Genomic DNA, 22,285 nt, shown 5'->3' on the forward strand with positions numbered 1-22,285 from the left:
GGACTGCAGTGTGCCAGGCTTCTCTGTCCTCCACTATCTCCTGGAGTTTGCTCAAATTCATGTCCATTGAGTTGGTGATGCTTTGCCGTTTACTCTTTCACAAAATTAGCTTCCTTCTTCCCTTCCAGACTTGCCACATTTGATTTGCTCTACTTCTTTGATCCCTTTCTCCTAGAATGAGATGGACCACATTTCTTATTTTTCATTAAGTTACAAGTATTCCCATCTTCTCTCATCACATTTCTCTGGGTGGATCATGATTCATTTCCACTCTAGTGACACACATATTTTTAATATGATATAACAGTTGAGAAAAATGTCATCTCTCTTTCTTTCATATATCACATGTTATTTATTGTAATCCATTACTCAGAGTCACTCTTGATTCCCAGTTCTGGGAAATCACCTTCTAAATGCATTATTCCAGACAGTGAAATTTATGGATATTTCATTTTTCTTTCTTGTTTTAAAAAATTTTTATTGAATAGTTGATTTACAATGCTGTGGATGTATTTCTTTGAAATGAGCTCTCTTTTGACACAGCTTTGATTTTGTTAAATTACCTGTCTGAATGTGACTGCAAAGAAATATAAAGGATTCGGAGGTAATTTTTTTTTAATTAAAGCAATTGTTTTTCTAATTTAAAAGAAGATACTTTTCCTTTTTTTTGTTTTTTAAACAACTTCCAACCAGAATTATCTACATGTAAACTTGGCATCTGGCTCCACTTCTCCATATGGAAAAATCTTAGGTGCTCTTAGCTTTTCTGATTAGAGACCCTAGACTTTTTCTTTATTTAAGTGTACATTTAGATGAGGTTTTTATTTTTATTTTTAATTAACAGATTTTATTTTTTAGAATAACTTTAGATTTACACAGAAACTGAGCACATAATAATTCCTACCTCCTCTCTTTCCCCCATCCCCGGTTTTCCCTATTAACATCTTACACTGAGATGGCACATTTGTTACAATTAGTGAATATATTTTGATATATTACTATTAATATATGGTTGAAATTTTCCTTAATTTTTTACCTAATGTCTTTTTTTGACCCAGGATCCTCTCCAGAAACCCCATGTTACATTCAGCAGTCATGTTTCCTCTTGGCTGTGACAGTTTCTCAGACTTATCTTGTTTCTGTTTTCTGTTCAGGTTTATTGAGATAGAGCTTTTCTTGTTTTTGATGACCTTGACAGTTTTGAGGTGTCCTGGGCAGGTATTTTGTAGAATGTTCCTCCCTGTATTAGAATTTTTCTCGTGATTACACTGAAATTTGGGGTTTGGGGTAGGATGATCACAGTAAAAGGTCCAGTCCCACCCCATCACATCAAGGGGACATAGGATGAGCAATGAGTTGTCATTATCAATGTTGACCGTCATCTGGCTAATGTGACATTTGTCATGTTTCTCCACTAGAAAGTTTCTCTTTTAAATTCCCTTTTTGTACTGTATTCTTTGGAAGGAAATCACTTTTCCTAGCCTATACTTAAAAAGCAGGGACTTATGGTCACTTTCCTTTAGGTGGAAGACCTACATAATTTATCTGGCCTTCTCCTGCCTGAGATTGTTTTCTTTCCCTCATATAAGGCTTATTCAGTCATTCCTTTATATTAGTATGGACCGATGGATACTTCAGGCTTCCCTTGGGGCTCAGCTGGTAAAGTATCTGCCTGCAATGTGGGAGACATGGGTTTTATTCCTGAGTTGGGCAGATCCCCTGGAGAAGGGAAAGGCTACCCACTCTAGTATTCTGGCCTCAAGAATTTCATGGAATATGTAGTCCATGGGATCGCAAAGAGTAAGACATGACTAAGCGACTTTCACATGCAGTTTTCATGGATATTTACTTTCTACTTTGAGTTATCATCTTTGACTTGTTATTTTCTTGCTTACATTGTTCTAGTTCTGACTCATGGGAGCTTTTTCAGTTAGCTTCTGTGTCCTTTGACCTACTCCTATCAACGTGGATGTTTTTATTTTTGAGCACTTCCTTACTTTCTCACACTACAAGATGTTCCAGACTCATGTATTTCTGGCCCTGCAGTTAGATGTTTCTCCAAAGAAGAGCCTTGCATTTTTATAAGCATAAAACAGCTCCTTAATCAGCTATTCCAAACATGAAAACAGTTCTTCAATCTCTGTTTTTCCTTTTTAGTTTACTAGAAACAAAAGATGGAAAAATGTTTTAATAAATGATGTAACTATGAAATGCAAATTTGCAGTAAAGGTTTAAGAAAAGATGATTCAGTTTTAGCATATAGATTACAAAAAGGATAAAATTATTTGAAATCATAAGTCCCAGAAAAATCAGGGTTCCTTGGGTTTCACGTCTATAAAGGATGCTTAGAAGCACAGAAAACGGTTCTGGTTGAGCTCCTTGAATGGTGGGTATTATTTGTAGATTATGAAATGAAAAGAGAAAACTATGTACACTCTTAAGTGGAAAATGAATAGAAATAGATATACTTGGTTTACTGAGTTATGTAATAACGTTTTAATATAGTCTATTTAAAATGTTTTTCATTAATTTACTTTAAATATAAATTTATAAATTACTATGCCTGTCTGAGAGTTACTTAAATATTCTCATAAAGACCAGAACTTGAAAGATTCAGACGTAAAAATAGCTGGCTACAAAGTGGCAAATCTATAATATGTTCAGAGTTGCATAAACGTATTTAATCATATTCATAGAAAAATCTTGAGGAATATTTATCAACCTAAACATGGTTATCTATTTCTGTAATATTGGTCTTTTTAAAAAGTTTGTTTGCTTTTTTTTAACAAAAAAAACATTTATTACTTTTGAAATTGGAAAAAAATAAAGGAATTCAATAAACATCACACAAAGCCAAAACACATTTTTAAGTAATACATGTAGCTTTTGCTAAGAAGTAAAACAAGAGGACTCAGAGATGAACTAGAGTTGAAGGTTTGGTTTGATGGTAAAGACCAAATATTGCCTAAAGCAGTGGCTTGAAGGGTTGATTAGAAAAGATAACTTTGTTTTTCTGGAAGGAAGAAGTAATCTCAATTTAATGTGAAGGCTATAACTTTTCGAAATGTAATTTCCCTATTATACAGGTTGGGAAAGGTATCAATTCCAGAAAAGTCTCTAGAACTTGGAAATAGAAGAGTGATGGGCTTCCCTGGTGGTTCAGTGGTTAAGCATTTGTCTGCCATTGCAGGGGACACAAGTTTGATCCTCAGTCTGGGAAGCTCTCTTATGCCACGGAGCAACTAACCTCGTGCACCACAACTGCTGGGCTCAGATTCTCTAGAGCCTGTGCTCAGCAACAAGAGAAGCAACCCCAATGAGAAGCCCATGCACGGAAACAAGAGTGGCTCCAGCTCACCCACTAGAGAAGGCCTATGCCCTGCAAGACCCAGCACAGCCGGAAAAAAAAAAAAAAAAAAAAACAAACCTAATAAAATAAAGAAATCTTAAAAATAGAAAAGAAATATGAGTGTTACAGTGAATCAGGTTTGGCACCCTCTGTGCTAATCCACACCTTCAGCTGGAGATTGCAAGGAAGGTGGGGAGAGCAGAGGTGTTTCCTGAGTTCAGGGGAACTGTTATGAAACTTTTTAGTCCCTGGACCACTTTATACTCTCAAATGTTACTGGGTAACTTAAAGAGCTGTGTTTATGTGGGTTGTATCTAGCACTAGTTACCATATTAGAATTAAAAAGAGAAGATTTTTAAAATATTAATTTTAAGAAACAAACACATTTTAACAAACTGTCTTTATGAAAAATAATCGTCTTTTCTCTAGTGGGCAGAAAATCATATTTTCTCTCCATAAAACTTTAATCAGATTGTCCGCTGATGGGTGTGGCTTCAATCCCTCCCAGTTAGTTGTTTGGCCTGAGGTGACCCAGCCCAAGAGTCTAAAAACTCTATGATAGGATGAATGATGACCTATAAGAGGGCTCATGGTGTAGGACACTGCCTCTGCCAGAGAGCTACTGTGGACCCAGGAGTCTGCAAGAGAGCCTCCCACACTAGCAGGTAGGTCTGGTTCAGTCTCCTGTGGAACCACTGCTCCTTTGCCCTGGGTCTTGGTATACACAAGGTTTTGTCTGTACCCTCCAAGAGTGGAGTCTCTGTTTTCCCCAGACCTGTGGAAGTCCTGCAATCAAATCCCTCTGGCCTTCAAAATCAGATTCCCCGGGGATTTCCTGTCCCTTTGCCAGATCCCCAGGCTGGGAAGCCTGATGTGGGGCTCAGAATCTTGTCAACAGAGGGAGAATTTCTCTGGTATTACTGTTCTCCAGACTGTGGGTCACCCACCCAGTGGGTATGGGATTTGATTTTGTCATGATGGCCCCCTCCTACTGTCTTCTTGTGGCTTCTCCTTTGCTTTTGGATATGGGGTATCTTTCTTCGGTAGGTTCCAGCTTCCTCCCGTTGATGGTTGTTCAACAGCTAGTTGTGATTTTGGTGCTCTCACAGGAGGAGATGAGTGTACATCCTCCTACTCTGCCATCTTAAACCAATCTCTCATATTTCCAAAATAAAAAGAGCCTGTGAGTTTTCATTCTTTTAGTGAGAAGTAAGGCATTGCTTTCTTTTTGTGTGTATCTCTTTAATATCTGGCTTAATAAAAGACAGCTAGATTACGATTGAAGTATAGGAAGAATATAGAAAGCCTTGGGTGGAGAATTCAATTGTCTTTTGGGGGTGATTGTGGATATTCTTATCTGATACAGAAAATTTGACAGGTGGATGTTTCTTAAGGGTTAGTTGCAATGAAAATCTGCAACCATATCAGGTAATCTTTTGTACTCTTTGTGTTTTATGTGTATGTACACACACACACTCCCACACCTATCTATCCTCTGATCTTTCACTTTAAATTGATATTTTATCCATGGGTTATTTTAAAGTGGCCTGCATCAGTTATTTGGAAAATATTGGTTCACTGTGTCGTGTAGATCTTCCATGTATTGAGATGGCTTATCATCCAATATCAAAAAATTACAATCATTAATAGCACTACAGTCTCATCAGAAAAGTCTTTAAGCTGTCAAGCTCATGGTGGTGATGGAAGACATTTTCACATCTGAAGTATGGCGAAGTCATTCTGGCTTGAACTTTAGGCTAACTGGAGCAGCATGTCTTTTGGCTTATCGAAGGTACTGTGTATGTCTACTTTAACCCTTAAAAAAAGAATTATTTAAAAAATGAAAATGGAGTAATTGTGGTTCAGGCTTTCAAAAGGGAGCCAGGTTGCCATTATGGATATAGTTTCACACTTGTTACTCCATCACTGAGAACTTGAATTTTCTGGATTCAAAGACAGCAGTTCTCAAACACAATTATCTGTTAGTAGCTGACGGCTGCAACCTTATGGTCTCAAGGTCTTCCCTTTTAACTATGCAGCCATTTTGGATCCCAACCAATCCTTACCTAACAACCATCCTTACTTTTTTGCTATTTCTAATCCTAAATCCTGACAACTTAGGTTAGCTTTGTGGTTTTTGCCCATATAAGCCTCCCTCATTTTTGAGCCAGAATCTATGTCTCTTGGGCTATCATTCTCAGTTAGGCTGGAATAAAACTCTTTTCTATTCCTGTTATAGATTGTTCATTGATTATCTCAGTTGACAGTATTGACACAAATTTCCCACATTTTCAAATTTCACTTGCAAGGGAAATTTTATCATTGGCAACAAATACTGTCAGTTATTTTGCTTGAAGTGTTAGGCTCATGTTACTCTTTTTGTAGAAATGTCCAAGGCAGAGTAATGTTAACATTTCTACCAACTGTTCTTTCAAGGAAAAATGGCACTCCATGAAAAAACAGTTCAGCTGGCAACTCAGCCACTCAAGCGTTTTTCTTCAAGACCACAGTCCTGTGGTATTCAGCAAGAGTAGGCGTGTGCTTCCCGTTTCTTCCCTCACAATGTTAGAAGACCTGTATTCAGGGTTGAAATTTATAAAATTAGTACTTTTTACTACTTCACCAAGGATATTCCTAATACAAAACAAGAACAAAGTACCAAACTGGGAGTGTATGGCTTCAGTGCAATGACCAACAGGACAGATTTGTGCCACCCTCTTTTTTTTTGTTTTGGCCTTGCCAGGCACCTTGTGGCATCTTAGTTTTCCCACCAGGAATCAAACCCAGGCCCAGGCAGTAAAAGTGCAGAGGCCTAACCACTGGTTGGCTAGGGAATGTCTCTTGCCTCCCTCTTGATTCTGCCTGAGGAGAGAGATGTCAGCCGAGTTTTGTGAACCCAGAAAAAAATAACAAAGAACGTGTCATTTACAAAGATGATTGTTTTTAACATCGGGACCCCTGAAAAGATCTCAGATTTCCAGAGGTCTGAGGGCCATACTTTGAGAATTGCTGGATTAAAAGAAAGAGACCATGTGAGAAAACAGGTCATATGTGGGATTGATTTTAACACATGATAGCTTTCTTAGAATAAGTACTGCAGACTTCAAGTGCTGTGAGAGGCAGATTAGAAGAGGAGAAAGATCCGTGGGATTTACCAGGTCGGGAGATTTTACGTGGACCTTGAGGGAATGGAACTGACTCCAGTATTCTTGCTTGGAAAGTCCCATGGACAGTAGAGCCTGGCAGGCTACAGTCCATGGGGTCCCAAAGAGTCGGACACGACTGAAGAGACTAAGCCTACACGCATGCATTGAAGGAATGGTACAGAGTTTTAAGAAAGGGTGTTGGATGGGAAAGGCTTAAAACGCACAGAGAAGACTGACTTCTGAGATCTTTGGATACCAAAGGCTGATAAAAGAATAAAGCCAGGCTTTTGTTCCCTGGGGCGCTGTGCGTACTAGGGAGGAGATGGGTACTGTCTGAACTTTTGTCAACATCACCCTGAGCATTTGTAGGCGAAGGACACCCTTGGATTGACAGGTGCAGGGAGGCGGGGAGTTGGGGTCACAGGCTGTGAAGGGACGGGCCTCTACTGAAAATACATTATTTATGTCTCAGAATGTCTACAGATAAAAACCCACCAGAAAAGGATACTCCGAGGAAACTAATTTTGCTAATACCTATCAATCCTTTGAAAAGCCCACAGAAGTAAGTAGGTGGCAAGGAGATGGTGGTGTATCAGAATGTTCACGTAGTTCTAAAAGAACTTTAGGGGAAAATCCTGTGTTGAAACCACTTTTCTAACACATTGTTATCAGCCGCCCCTGGACTTAAGGGGTCCTCAGTCGCCAGCTCAGCGAACCACGAGCGCTCGTGGGCAGCTGGGGCCGCTCGCAGTGGCTTGGAGCAAGATTCCCTCGGCCTTCCGCCACCGCACAAGAGTGGCCCTCGGCCCTCGCCGTACTCGGACTCTACCAACGCCGGCACAGGACGGGGGTGTTTGGTGGTCGCGGAAGAGGAACCCCGAGGGTGTGCCGGGAAAGCAGGACCTCGGAGGACGGTTGTTTCACCGCTCGCGTGGCTCGCCCGCCCTTCTCCCCTGTCCGCTCCCCACTGCGCCGTTCCATCCGGGAGCTGTCCCGTGTTCCCGCGACGGCAGGTGAGCGCCCTGGCCCCCCGGCCCCGGGCCGGCCCCCCCCCCGCTCCTCGGCGGTGGTGGCGGCCGGCGGGGAGGCGCCTGCGCGCAGTAATGGCAGCGCGGTGAGCAGGGACGGAGCTGACAGCCGCCGCCGCCCACCCTCCTCGCCGGGCACCGTCCTGCGCGCCCTCGGACTGTCTCCCTCCCCTGCTCCCTGCCCCGGGTCCCGCCTCTGCAGCAGGTAACCCGCTGAAGGCCCGGAGCCAGCTGCGGGCTCCGGGAAACTTCCTCTCCCGGTTAGTGGGTGGCGGGGCTGGGGCGGGGAGAGGAGTTGGGGGCGCGGAGGGGGAGGGGAGGCATGGGGGGAGGCCGGGGACCGGGTGTCCTGAGGGTGACCCTGGCTCCAGGAGCGCTGGCCCCGGAGCCTGGCCGCCCCCGGACTGTATCCCGGGCCTCCAGCCGGCCTTGGCCGCCCCTCCCTCGGCCCCATTTTGCTCCCAGGGAGGAAAGGTGCGAGTGCGTGTTCTCTTTTATTTACGCGCCCATGCGGTTACACAGCTCTGTGTGTTTGCGGTGTGAGGGGTCGGGGGCGGGGGGCATCAATCTCTTACATCCTTACCACGAGTGTCTTCACTTTTGTTTCCGCAGACAGCGAAGATTGATAGCTCTGGGGAGGAGTGCCCTGCGTGCATGCTAGACCTGTCTCAACCCTTGGGGTCTGGTGAAATAAGATCCTTAGACTCTTAAGAGCACTTAGATACACACCAGGGAGTCTGGACCATTCCCTACCACCCTGCAAAAACGTGCATGTACAGAAAACATTTGTGAGTTGCAGACTGTTTTGTCGTTAAATCCTCTCCTTTCCCCAGGGAGTACTAATACCTAGTTGTAAGGGAGAACCTTGGAAGTTTACATTTTGATTATAAGATTAAAAACTATTAACATTCACTACAGACTTTGGTTTTACAGTGTAAACATCTTTGAACTAGAACAGTCCCAGATCTATACATAGTAAGATAGGGGAAATAATCACTTAGTTCTGACTTATCACCCACTACATAATAGGCATTTAAGAACACTCAAAAGACTGCTCTCTCTTCCTTACTATCTCACGTTTCTTTCCAAGGCAGACAATCAAATAGATTGTTTATATTTTGCCTCTTTTGCCCAAATACGGTGTTGGAAGACCCTTCCAAAAGAGTCAGAGATGAAATAGCAGATGTACACGGTGTTCTCAGTTACTCTTCCCTACCCCAGATACTGTTTATAAGTTGGAAGGACATCTGTACATAGTATGTGAAAAATACCCTTTCTATGTCTGAATGCTCACATGCATCTGAAATACTTTTGCTTCATTCTCCAGCCTCTGGTGATTTTTAAGTGTTTTCTGTGGGAAGGTAGTTTTTTCATGTTTTTTTTTAATCTTCACCAGTGTCACTAAATGGAATGTTGTAGGCCTTCTTCAAAGTCTGTTTTGCCTTGCCTTTGTCAGTTCACTATTTATTAAGCACCTGGTTTGTATGACAAGCATTACCTGAGGCCTTAGGGATACAGCCATAAACAGGACATGTGAAAGTTCTGCTCTCCAGGAGCTTCAGTTCTGGGAGGTAAGGGAAAGCCAGAAAGTAAGAAATAGAAAAAGTTTCAGCCAATCCAAAATGCTATAAAAGAAGTAAAATAGGAAGGCGTGGTAGTGACGAGGAGAGACTGCTTCAGATGCTGTGGTCAGGAAAGACCTGTCTGAGGAGACTTTTGACCTGATATCTGAAAAGTGGGAAGAATATGGCCTCTGCAAGTCTGAGGGAACAGCAAATGGATATGTCCAAAGGTAGTTTCAAGCTTAGGTTCAGCAAACTGAAAGCAACTCACTGAAGTTGGGCTGAGACCCTCGTGAGAAAGAAAAGGTTAGGTGGTAGCCATGGGTCAGGTCATGTGAGGTCTGTTATCCAGAGGAGTGTGTTTGGCTTTTATTCTTGAGGATCATTGAAAAGCTGTTCCCTTTTTGCAAAGCTGGGAGTGATATGGTCTGGTTTACAATCTGACCTGAAGGAGGTTGGATAAGAGGAAAGAAGCAGGCCTACTGGTGAGAAGGCTGCGGCAGGTCTGAGTAGTGACCAAAGGCAAAGAAAAAAGATGCTGAGGTCTATTTTGGAGTTGAAAGCAGTGATCTGGCCTGGTTCGGATGGGAACGCGGTTGGCTGGGATGGGGGTGACTCCTGGGTTTGAGGCTTCACTTGGAACGTGGTGACGCTGTGACGCCGTGAATTGAGACGGGGAAGTGAGGGAAGCAGGTTGTTGTATGGGTGTAGGGTTGGATGGGACATTTGAAGTAGGACCTATTCAGTATTCATGTAGAGGTGAGAAGCAGGCGGTTGGATACCCAAGTCTGGAATTCAGTGGAGAGATTAGGGAGGCATTCATTGATTCAACAAGTATTTTTTAAGCACCAGCTATGGACTAGGCAGTGGGGATACATCATAGTGAAAAAATAGACAAAAATCTCTGCCTTCATAGGATTTAACTTTTAGTCAGAGAAAGATACGGGGAGTCATCTGACTTTATCTGTTGGTTATTATAATTATGTTAATTTTTTAAAGAAGTAAAAACTCCTCTGTTTTGCTTCTTGTTATAATTATCTTTAGATACAAACTATATTCACATGATTCAGAATTTGAAATGTTTGATGGAATATAGAATGAGAGTCTCTATTTCTTGTCCCAACATATTTGAGGCCAAATATTTTGATGGTCTCTCAACACATCTTTCCAAAGATATATTTTGTGCACATGTAGACAAATGTGTGTTAGGTTTCTTCTCCCCACTTGGCAAAAATGGTAGCATACTTGCTTTGATTTGACACCTTGTATTTTTTAGAGTAGTAAATAGTATTTAAAAGGTTATGAAACAGTATGAGACCATCTGAAATAAGAATGTACGAAAGAAGAGGAGACGGTCCTGGGGCACCACAGCATTTTCTGATTTGGTCCCTATCTTCTGTGAGTTTAGGAGCTGCAGATACGGAGTTTAGTTTAAAGAGCTGTTTTGGTGAGGCTCTTTTTTTTTTTTTTTAACAAAAGTTTGCACTGTTTCTTGTGTCTTTCACCTTTCTTATCTGCCTGTTTTCTTTATGTGCTAGAAAAATGTTTGATTATGATCGAAAGCAGCATTTCCGTGAATGTACTGTCAGTTAAATTCAAGTAAGTTGATAAAAAGACCAGCATTGAATCTTAATGTTTTGAGGAAGTTTAGCTAATGTTAAAGGTTGGAAAAACAAGCAGAAATTTGGAATGTTTTCATGAGACAAAAGTTATTGGTACTTGAGATGTGTGACTGAATTCTCTCTCAGTAATCAGTTAATAATCAGACTATCTGTTCAGAGTTGTCTGGCCCTTTGCCTGGGTTTGAATCTTAACAGTCAAGTTTCTGTTGCGTTGCAGATGTTAGCATAATTCTTATGTTACCATCTTTAGGAATACAGACCGTCCCCAATTTACAATGATTTGCCTTAACAATTTTTCAGCTTTATGGTGGTACAAAAGCAATATGAATTCAGTAGAACCCTATTTTGAATTTTGATCTTTTCTTCGTCTAGCAGTATGGAGTATGATAGTCTTGTGATGCTGGGCAGTGGCAGCGAGCCTCAGCTCCCAGAAAGCCAAGCAGTCATGAGAGGGAACAACCAGTACACTGAACAGTCATCCCGCACATGGGCAACTGTTTTGTTTTTCATCAGTGTAGCAGTCACAGAATTACATGAGATAGTCAACATGGTATTACAAAGTAGGCTTTCTGTTAGATGATTTGCCTAACCATGGGCTCATGTAGGCGTCCTGAGCACTTTTAAGGTAGGCTAGGCTAAGGTATGATGTTCGGTATGATGTTCGGTATGAGGTGTATTAAATGTATCTTGACGATATTTGTAACTTTTGATGGATTTGGGGAGATATAACCTGATCTTAAGTTGAAGAAGATCTATATAAGATTCAGACTATGTTACCACTTTGTATTTGGGAAGGCCTATTGAAGATACTGAAACAGTGAAGTTCCTTTAAGTCTTAGAAGTTTTGAGACAATGGCTAGAGTTAAGGTCCTGATATTAGCATCTGCTACAACTTTTGGGGTGCAGTTAATGTTAGCTTCCCCTGTTGATTGACCCAGAGGAGGGGAGATGGAATATTTTCTTTCAGTTGCTTAAGCTTAATTTTTTCTGAAGAATTAAAAAACTCACTCATTGTGTTCCCTACTGAATTTAATACTATTTTTTATATTGGTTGACATTTTGATTTTCACTTAGCTGTCTTTAGTCAGATACTTTATATATAAATTGATCTACCTCTTTGTTTTTTTTTTTTTTTTAACATTGTTCTGGATTTATGAACTGTTTTGTTCAGTTTGATTTTGTTTATGTTATTGTTACCTCCCTTTTTTTTTTTGTCTGAGATAAGTAAGCATTTAGTTTCTAGGTTAGAGAAATATCTTTAAAAAAATTAGTTTTTCTTTTTTTGAAGCATTAGTAGTAATACTATGAAATATGTGTGTTTAGTGTATTAAGCTTACTTAAACTCTGTAAATGTAGATGTTAATGTTATATTTGAAGATCGTAGTTAGCCAGAGCATTTTCACTTAACAGTGTAAATGTTACTGTTGTTATTTAATCATTGAATTATAGCCTGACTGATGAAAAATTCTGACACATATACAGTCAGGTTAGTAGTTTATCATCTTTGTTTCTCTTATCAGCTGTAAGCTTCTTGAAGGCAACATCTTTAATACCTGGTAGAGGTCTGAGTATTGTGAATTCTTAATAAATATCTATTAACTCAATGACTTAAGTCTTGTTCTAATATAGGTTGCTTTTCAAATAATGAAATGTCAGATTTACCATGTGTAAATATTTCTTGAATTTCTCAGTTTTGCTTTACTTCAGTTGATGGAAAGCACAGGATACTTAATTTTTTAATTTTATTTTATTTTTGTTTCTTTTTTGTTGATTTGGCTGCATCATGTAGCAAGTAGGATTTTAGTTCCCCAACCAGGGATCAAATGCGTGGTCCCTGTAGCAAAAGCATTGAGTCTCGACTGCCAGGGAAGTCCCTTAAATTTAAATGTTGAAATAATTCGAGACTCTACAGAGAAGTTGCACAAATGGTACAGAAAGCTCAGGTACATCTTTCTCCAGATTTCCCTAATGCTAACAGCTTACATAACCAGGGCGCAATGATCAAAACAAGGAAAATTAACATTGGTACCATGCTGTTAATTAAACTACAGACCTTTATGTGAATCCCACTAGTTTTTCCTGTAATGTCCTTTACCTTTTCAAGATTCAGTTCAGGATCAGACACAGCATTTAGCATCTGTCTCCCTAGTCTCTTCTAATCTGTGATGATCTTTTCTTATCTTCCATTATCTTCATGCTTGCAATGAATGGTCAGTTTATTTTGTAGAATGACTCAATTTGGGTTTCTCTGATGGTTTCTCATAGTTAGATTGAGGTGGTACATTTTTGGCAGGCATACTAAAGAAGTGATGCTGAGTCTACAGCATATCATATTGCAGGATACAGGATGTCAGTATGTTGTATTAGAGGTGATGTTAGCTCTCATTAAGGTCATGTCTGTTAAATTTCTTTGCTTGTAGAAGTTACTATTTTTTCTCTCTGTAATTGCTGGATATATAGGGGAGATTCTTTGAAACTATGCAGAAATCCTGTTCTCAAATTTTTGTCCTTTCATTTCAGCGTTCTTTGGTAGTTCTTGCTTATAACAATAATTACAGCAGTGTTCACCTGATGGCAATTTTGTATTTTTCTCATTTCCTTCTATACTTATTAATTGGAATTCTTCTGTAAGGGAGAACTGTCCCTTCTCCATCTTTGTATCCATGTTGAGTCAGAGATACTTGTTTTACTCTATGGTTTATAATTTAATTTTATCTTCATTTAATCACTCAGATTGTTCTGCTATGGCTTTCAAGTTTGCTCTTTGTCTTTTTAACATCCTCCAATCTCTTTAAGAAAGCACTTTCTGTTTTCTGACATCTTAACATGTCCAGACTCATTATATTGCCCCTGCTGCAGTCCTGGAACCAGTCACTTCTCCAGTGAGCTCTGGTTCCTTCTCTTGAAGAATGGTTTTTAGAAACCAAGATCTAGATGTTAGGTGTGCTGATTGCCACCGGGTGTCAGTGAACAGAGCTAGAAATATGTGTATGAATACTAATCCATGCATACACAACATCTGTTTATTTCTATATCTTTTCGTCTCTGTGTGTGTTAAAAACCATACTGATAACTCTCATTCCAGTCAAACACTATAGCGTTTACACTTGCTATCCCCTTTTATTTATAATTGCTGTTTTCTGATAAAAATAGAGCATACTTTCCCAATAGTCATAATAATGGTTTGAAGTTACCAAAGTGAGTCCAAGGTTTTTAGATAATGTGACTTAATTTAGCTCTCAGAATAGGATAACAAATATTGCAAGTCATTGGGTTGTTAAAAAGGATAACTGTAGTATAATTTGAGTAATCCTTTTTAATATTTGGATAGATGGTCAGGACTAGAAAGAAAACTCAGTCTTAATGTTTATTTGTGAAAAGGCGGATTGGTCACAGCTTTGTCTAACCTGTGCGCCAAGGTGGGTGGGCTTGCCTACTCATAAGAAACTCAGATTAATTCAAGTTCTCTAACTCATCCTTGAAACATATGTAAGAATTTTTTTAAGGCTAGTTGGAGTCTTAAATTCCTGCCTGGCTTATTAAAATTGGAAAAAAGTGAGCAAGTAAGTGAAAAAAGACATAAAGCTTCATTGAGATAGGAGCCATGGAAAGAAATACTGTCTGTAGACATGTGGGAGAGTCTCATATCATGGAAGAGAAAGGTCTTTAATTCTGGTCAAGTTGACTTTAGTTTGGAAGCAGATTCTTCTATAATTTCTTTGTTGTATTTCAAATATATTCCGTATTTCCTACTGTCCCCCCTTCCTAAGGTTTTCTTCCTGCACTGTACATTTTGCCAGTGGGAGTTACAGACCACTGTGTTTCTGTTAACTTTTTTTCACCAGTGTCTGCCTTTTTGAAAAAAAAAAAAAAAAAAAACTACTAGAAATTCTTTTTATTTTTAATTTAAAATTTTATTTATTTATTTATTTTGCTGCACCAGATCTTGGTTGTGGCATGTGTAATCTCTAGTTGTTGCCTGTGGACTGTTAGTTACAGCATATGGGATCTAGTTCCCTGACCAGGAATCGAGCCTGGACCCCCTGTGTTGGGAGCATGGACTCTTAGCCACTGGACTACCAGGGAGGTCCCCTAGAAATTCTTAAGTAAGCAAGTCACGTGATGGAAATGACATTTGTGGTGTGGAGCAGTGTGTGTCACACTTTATTGCAACAGTAAACATTATACCCTGAGCCTTCAGTTAACAAAGATACCTCTTGGCTATAGCTCGTGGGTCACACATTCAGTGCAGTAACATGACAGTGTTTAGATGCATACTTGGAGCTTATTTTCATATGAAGTCATGATAACTTTGGTCAGTGTATACCAGAGACAGTCTTAGAAATGGAAAATATTGCAGAATTAATAACACTCTTTGCTTAGGTATTAAATGTTTTCCTTATTTTATGTATTTAGGCTATAACCTGCTCGATAAGCCCCCAGTATGTCATTTTTAAAACTTACTAGGGTATATTGACTTAACTGAAATTTATTTAGGCCCCAGTATTGTTTTGATCAATGCAAAGAAATAGAGGAAAACAACAGAATATGAAAGACTAGAGATCTCAAGAAAGTTAGAGATACCAAGGGAACATGTCATACAAAGATGGGCTCGATAAAGGACAGAAATGGTATGGACCTCACAGAAGCAGAAGATATTAAGACAAGGTGGCAAGAATACACAGAAGAACTGTACAAAAAAGATCTTCACGACCCAGATAATCACGATGGTGGGATCACTCACCTAGAGCCAGACATCCTGGAATGTGAAGTCAAGTGGGCCTTAGGAAGCATCACTACGAACAAAGCTAGTGGAGGTGATGGAATTCCAGTTGAGATATTTCAAATCCTGAAGGATGATGCTGTGAAAGTGCTGCACTCAATATGCCAGTAAATTTGGAAAACTCAGCAGTCCTGAGTGAAAACTCAGGACTGGAAAAGGTCAGTTTTCATTCCAATCCCAAAGAAAGGCAATGCCAAAGAATGCTCAAACTACCGCACAATTGCACTCATCTCACATGCTAGTAAAGTAATGCTCAAAATTCTCCAAGCCAGGCTTCAGCAGTACGTGAACCGTGAAGTTCCAGATGGTCAAGCTGGTTTTAGAAAAGGCAGAGGAACCAGAGATCAAATTGCCAACATCCGCTGAATCAACAAAAAAGCAAGAGTTCCAGAAAAACATCTCTTTCTGCTTTCTTGACTATGCCAAAGCCTTTGACTGTGTGGATCACAATAAACTGTGGAAAATTCTGAAAGAGATGGTAATACCAGACCACCTGACCTGCCTCTTGAGAAACCTATATGCAGGTCAGGAAGCAACAGTTAGAACTGGACATAGAACAACAGACTGGTTCCAGATAGGAAAAGGAGTACATCACGGCTGTACATTGTCACCCTGCTTATTTAACTTCTATGCAGAGTACATCATGAGAAATGCTGGGCTGGACGAAGCACAAGCTGGAATCAAGATTGCTGGGAGAAATATCAATAACCTCAGATATGCAGATGATACCACCCTTATGGCAGAAAGTGAAGAAGAACTAAAGAGCCTCTTGATGGAAGTAAAAGAGGAGAGTGAACAAGTTGACTTAAAGCTCAACATTCAGAAAACGAAGATCATGGCATCTGGTCCCATCACTTCATGGGAAATAGATGGGAAAACAGTGGACACAGTGTCAGACTTTATTTTTTTGGGCTCTAAAATCACTGCAGATGGTGATTGCAGCCATGAAATTAAAAGACACTTAGTCCTTGGAAGGAAAGTTATGACCAACCTAGATAGCATATTCAAAAGCAGAGACATTACTTTGCCAACAAAGGTCTGTCTAGTCAAGGCTATGGTTTTTCCAGTGGTCATGTATGGATGTGAAAGTTGTACTGTGAAGAAAGCTGAGCACCGAAGAATTGATGCTTTTGAACTGTGGTGTTGGAGAAGACTCTTGAGAGTCCCTTGGACTGCAAGGAGATCCAACCAGTCCATTCTAAAGGAGATCAATCAGTCCTGGATGTTCATTGGAAGGACTGATGCTAAAGCTGAAACTTCAATACTTCGGCCACCTCATGCAACGAGTTGACTCATTGGAAAAGACTGATGCTGGGAGGGATTGGGGGCAGGAAGAGAAGGGGACAACAGAGGATGAGATGGCTGGATGGCATCACCAACTCGATGAACATGAGTTTGAATAAACTCCCGGAGTTAGTGATGGACATGGAGGCCTGGAGTGCTGCAGTTCATGGGGTTGCAAAGAATGGACACGACTGAGCTACTGAACTGAACTGATTCTTTTGATAATTTTTGGAATGCCAGTGTTTTATTGCTGGGAATGATCAGTACTGAAATAAAAAGTTAAATTTGACGGGTTTTTTGTTTTATTTTTAATTTTTTTTTTACTAAAAAAGACATTAAGTGTTTAGCCATGTACATTGTTGATAATTATACTTTTGGAAGGCAACTGAAATGTTCATCAGTAATTAAGCTGTAGTCATACTGATCAGTATGTTGAACATGGTTATACATTTTACTAAAATAGTTTATGCTTCAAATAAAATATTTAATTATGTACCAGCATCAGTTCTGTTCTTAAAATCAGTGTTTTGAGATGCTGTTACTGCTTTACCTGCTGTAGTGTGATTATCCAAATCACTTCTTTGTGTGAAAAATGTCTGAGTGAAAAACAGTATCACTCCATATTAAAATCCATCTGATGTTGGCAAAATTATATCTTTTGTATTTCTGCTATTGCTGGCAACTTTGTTTTCTTTGAAACATTGTTGGGGTGGGAATTTTGTCAGGCTGTGTTAACACATCATAACACATTGTCAGGCTGTGTTTCAGAACTCTTTGAGCATCTGTACTTCAAAGCTAAGATTCTTGGGAGAAAGGAAAGGTTAGTGCGTTTGTGCATAATCAGTTGCTCAGTCATGTCCAACTCTTCTGTGAGTCCGTGGACCAACGAGGCTTCTCTGTCCATGGGGTTCTTCAGGCAAGATTACTGCAGTGGGTTGCTATCTCCTCCTCCAGGGGATCTCTTTTAGTGTTCCGGGGAGTGAGGTAGGTGTGTGAAGAGAAAAAAGGAAAAGAGATTTTAGAACATTGCTGTCAGAAATCTAGATAACTTATCAATTTGATTTTTGTCTTTAGCTTGGATTACCTAGCTATTCTCTGTAGAGCTAGTAACTGATTAGAAAATGTTTGTTGTCAGAATACTAGTCAAGTATCTGTCCTGAGTCTCTGACAATCAGTGATTTGATGTATGTTTTTATATTTTTTACTTTTGCAGCAACCATACAATATGTAGCTTGATGAGTATGTCTGCTTTCACTTGGCATAATGCTTTTGAGAATCCTCTGCTGTTGTCCGCATATCAGTGATTTGTCCCACTTTAATACTGAATAGTATACTGTTGTGTGAATTCACCGCATTTTGTTTTCCATCCACTAGTTGATGGGACATTTGGGTTTGTGCACTTTAGTAGTTGTTAATAAAGGTGCTCTGAAAATTCGTGTTTAGGTTTTCCTGTAAGTGTATGTCTTCATTTCTCTTGTGTAAATACCCAGAAATGGAGTTGCTGGATCCCATGGAAAGTATATGCTTAACTTTAATAGAAACTGCCTAAGTGGTTATTAGGCAGCTTGTCACTGTTTAGTATATTAGCTGTGGGCTTGCCTTATATGACCTTTATTATCTTGAGGTGCATTCCCTCTATGCCCACTTTGTTGAGAGTTTTTGTCATAAATGAATGTTGAATTTTGACAGATGCTTTTTCTGCATCTGTTGAGATCATCATATGATTTTTCATTGTTCATTTTATTAATGTCATTGATTGATCTGTGGATGTTGAACCTTGTATCCCTGGAATATATCACAGTTGATCATGGTGTATCAATCCTTTTAATGTGTTGTTGAATTTGACTTGCTAAATTTTTTTTTGGCAGATTTTTGCATCTATGTTCATCAGGAATATTGGCCTGTAGCTTTCTTTTCTTTTTGGTGTGTGTATATATTTTTTTTATTTTGATACCCATTTTGTTTATTTATTTATCTTAAAAACTTTGTATTTTGTATTGAGATATAGCTGATAACAAATATAAAAGTTGCAGGTGAACAGCGAAGGGACTCAGCCATACATACATATGTATCTAGATTTTCTTCTCTTGGAGTGTCCTTTGGTAATCATGGTAATACTGGCCTTGTAACATGAGTTTGGAAGTATCCTTCCTTCTTTTTTTTGTCTTGGAAAGAACCCTCCTGGAGCCCTTTGTTCTGTGTCTGTATAGACAGGTTGTTTTTAAAATCTGTCAAGCTTCTGTCCTGAAAAATTCCGGTTCCTCTCTTCTGTGTTAGATCCCTCTGTTTCTGGGATCCCAAGTCTTTCTTGGTTTGTTAATTTCCTCCTGATAGAGAATATCTTCCAATAGATTCCTGAGTAAAATGATTTCATATAGATTATTTGCTACCACTCTGGATAGAGAATTCTAGGTGATTAGTCATTTTTCCCCTGAGCATTTTGAAGCCGTTGCTTTTTATTACCTTCCAGCATCCAGTGTTGCAATTGTAAATATAGATATAATTTATAGTCTGTTGTGACTTTTTTCTTTTCTGGAAAATTATAAACTCCTTTCTTTATCCTCAGTGGTTTAGTATGCCAAAAAGTGGTGCCTTGTTATTTTTAAAATCAAATATTCTGGGTACTCACTATGCCCTTCTAGGTTGGAAAACTAATGTTCATTAGTTCTGTAGTATTTTTTCTTTGATAATTACCTCTCATTCTGATTTTCTAGAATGCATATTAATTGAATGTTAGATCTTTTGGATTAATAATACTTAAAAAAAAAACCTTTCTGATTCTGATTTCTTTTATGTGCTCCCCACTCATCCTCATATTTATGGAACTGTTAATGATGATAATAAAGATTTTTTTAAAACCCTTTTACTTTGATAAATTGCAAACATATACAGAGAATGAATAGTTTAATAATGCCTAATGTACTTGTCACTCATTCTCAACAACTATCAAACAGTTCATAAAGAAGCTGTTTAATTTTGAGGTAGGTCAGATAGCATTTATTACATTCATAAGTATTTTGGGATGTGTCTTTGACAGATAAGAACTCTCATTTTTAAAGCTCTCATAATTGTTATAAAAAATATTTTTAAGGTCATGAAATAGCCCCTCAGTGTTTTCAGATTTCCAGGGTTATCATAAATATGAATTTTAAAAAGGAGCGTAAATCTAGATCCAAATAGGAACAATCATACTATGGTAGATTAAATGTGCCTTTTCAGTCTATTTTAGTTTAATTTCTCCTCCGTAAATGTCTCTCACTCTCATTTTCTCTTCTCTGTCTTATGTATGTGCATAATTTTCTCCGCCCATGGGATTCTCCAGGCAAGAGCACTGGAGTGGGGTGCCATTGCCTTCTCCGTAATTTATTGAAGAAATCTGGTTATCCAGTGGTTTCCTGTAGTCTGGATTTTGCTGACTTGCAGGTTGATGGTTAGTAATGTTTGTATATATATTATGTATCACATAGGAATTCAGAAGGTATTTAATGAACAGTAAGGTTAATGATAAATTGTAATTTTCTTATTAATAAGTATTTGTAGCAATTGTAACTTAAGTTGTGTTAACAGTATCTTTAGAAGAAAACTTTGTTGATGTCAGTGTGAAAAGAACTTACTAATACATTTAAAAAACTTTTAACTCAAAAATACTGATATTAAACTAGGTACTTTAATTTTAGAGGACTCATCACATATCATATCAAACATAATAGAATGAATCCAAGTACAGCCAAGCAGTGAGATGCTATTTGCCTAGTTACTTGGTTGTGTCCGACTCTTTGCGACCCCATAGACTGGCCTGCGAGGCTCCTCAGTCCATGGGATTCTCCAAGCAAAGAATGCTGGAGTGGGTTGCCATTTCCTTCTCCAAGAAATGCTACTAGGATTAAAGAAATCCTTATGTGTTACTATGGAATGCTTTTCCAAATGTACTGTTAAGTGAATATATTAAGTGGTGTGATGCCATTTATATAAAACAGGTAAAGAAAGACCATCTCTATATTCAATTATGTAAAAAGGGGAAATAATGACATATATGCATAAAATACTCCCAGACACATATAATAGATTCCTCTAGTGATGGGACCTGGTGATTCTAGCATAGGAGTGAGAGGGAGACTAAGATTTCAGAGTTTACAATCATGGAAATGTACCTGTTCTCCCCGACATTCCCCTCCATATTAAATTGCTCCAGAATTTTTGGTACGGTTATTTCACCGTAAGTGCTTTAACAGCTTTATTGAGTTATCCTTCGCATACCATTCAGTGTACTCATTTGAACTGTACAGTTCAGTGGTTTTTAGCACATGTGAGGGTTGTGCAAACATGGTGGCAATCAGTTTTAAAACATTTTCATCACCTAATTAGCAGTCGCTTCCCATTTTTCTCCAGGTCCTCTAACCCTGTGCAAACACTAAAATACTTCCTGTGTCTGCTGATGTCTTTTCTAGATATTTCATGTAAATGGAACCCTGTAATAGGCAGTCTTTTATGACCAACTTTATTCACAGAGTATGCTTTGGAGGTTTATCTATGTTGTAGCATCTGTCAGTACTCCATTCCTTTGTACTACAGAGTAATCATTGTATGGACGTAGTACATTTTATTTATCCATTTTTTACTTGATAGACATTTGAGTGACTTCCACTTTTTTGGCTTTTATGAATAAATGCTGCTATGAACATTCGTGTCCACGTTTTTGTGTTACTTTATTTTATTTTGTTTATTTTTGGCTGGGCTGGGTCTCTGTTGCTGTGGGGGCTCTTCTCTAGTTGTGGTGCTTGGGCTTCTCACTGCCATGGCTTCTGTGTGTTGCAGAGCAAGGCTGTAGGGCACTTTAGCTTCGGTAGTTGTGGCAAATGGGGTCAGTAGTTGTGGCTCCTAGGCTTTAGTTGCTCAGCGGCATGTGGGATCTTCCTGGATCAGGGATCGAACTGGAGTCTCTTGCATTGCCAGGTGCATTCTTTACCACTGAGCCACCAGGAAAGCCCCATGTCCAAGTTTTTGTGTGGACATGTTTTCTCTTGCATAGGAGTGAATTACTGAGTCACGTGGTAGCTCTGCGTTTATATAAGTCACTTTTGTAATCATTATTAACAGCCATACGATACTTAGAAATGGTGCTCTCAGTGAGAAAATCTAATCTATGAATCATTTTCAAATGTAATGAAAATTTCATAAATGTTATTGTCATAACATTTCTTTCTTTGCCCTCTGTTTTTTACACCCTTATATAAATTTTCCATGAGTAAATGATCATTTAAACAATTTAAGTAAGATGAAGGAGCATACATTTTATTTAAGGAGCTTAAATAAAGGAGCTTTCTATTGGGTAGGCATAGAAGCTAATCGACTGTTTTAGCATACTTCCTGTTACTGGTTTGTTAGTTTTTAGTGTATTTCCCTAGGCTGATGCTTCTCTCACCTTGGTGTTCACATTTTCCATCCATCTAAGAGTGGATTATCACTGTACATAAACCCATTCTCTCTATTCTCAACAGAGAAATCAATGCC

The 22,285-nt window shown here is 39.0% G+C and overlaps 1 protein-coding gene across 10 annotated transcripts in view; it reads left to right on the top strand.

The window, feature by feature from the left end:
- The first annotated feature begins 7,341 nt into the window (after positions 1-7,341).
- The window catches only part of CUL2 (cullin 2), a 75,241-nt gene continuing 60,297 nt past the window's right edge, over positions 7,342-22,285 (top strand). For 2 of the 10 annotated variants that reach the window (XM_060396854.1, XM_042230462.1), the window contains exons 1-3: positions 7,595-7,728; positions 8,136-8,311; positions 20,097-20,204. The gene's annotated coding sequence lies outside the window, so the exon portion shown is untranslated. Of the gene's footprint in view, positions 7,509-7,594; positions 7,784-8,135; positions 8,312-20,096; positions 20,205-22,285 lie in introns of those variants that run through there. The other 8 variants (XM_060396853.1, XM_042230464.2, XM_042230463.1 and 5 more) reach the window with 8 other exon arrangements.

Source organism: Ovis aries, chromosome 13 (genome assembly GCF_016772045.2).
Source record: "Ovis aries strain OAR_USU_Benz2616 breed Rambouillet chromosome 13, ARS-UI_Ramb_v3.0, whole genome shotgun sequence".
NCBI classification, from domain to species: Eukaryota; Metazoa; Chordata; class Mammalia; order Artiodactyla; family Bovidae; genus Ovis; species Ovis aries.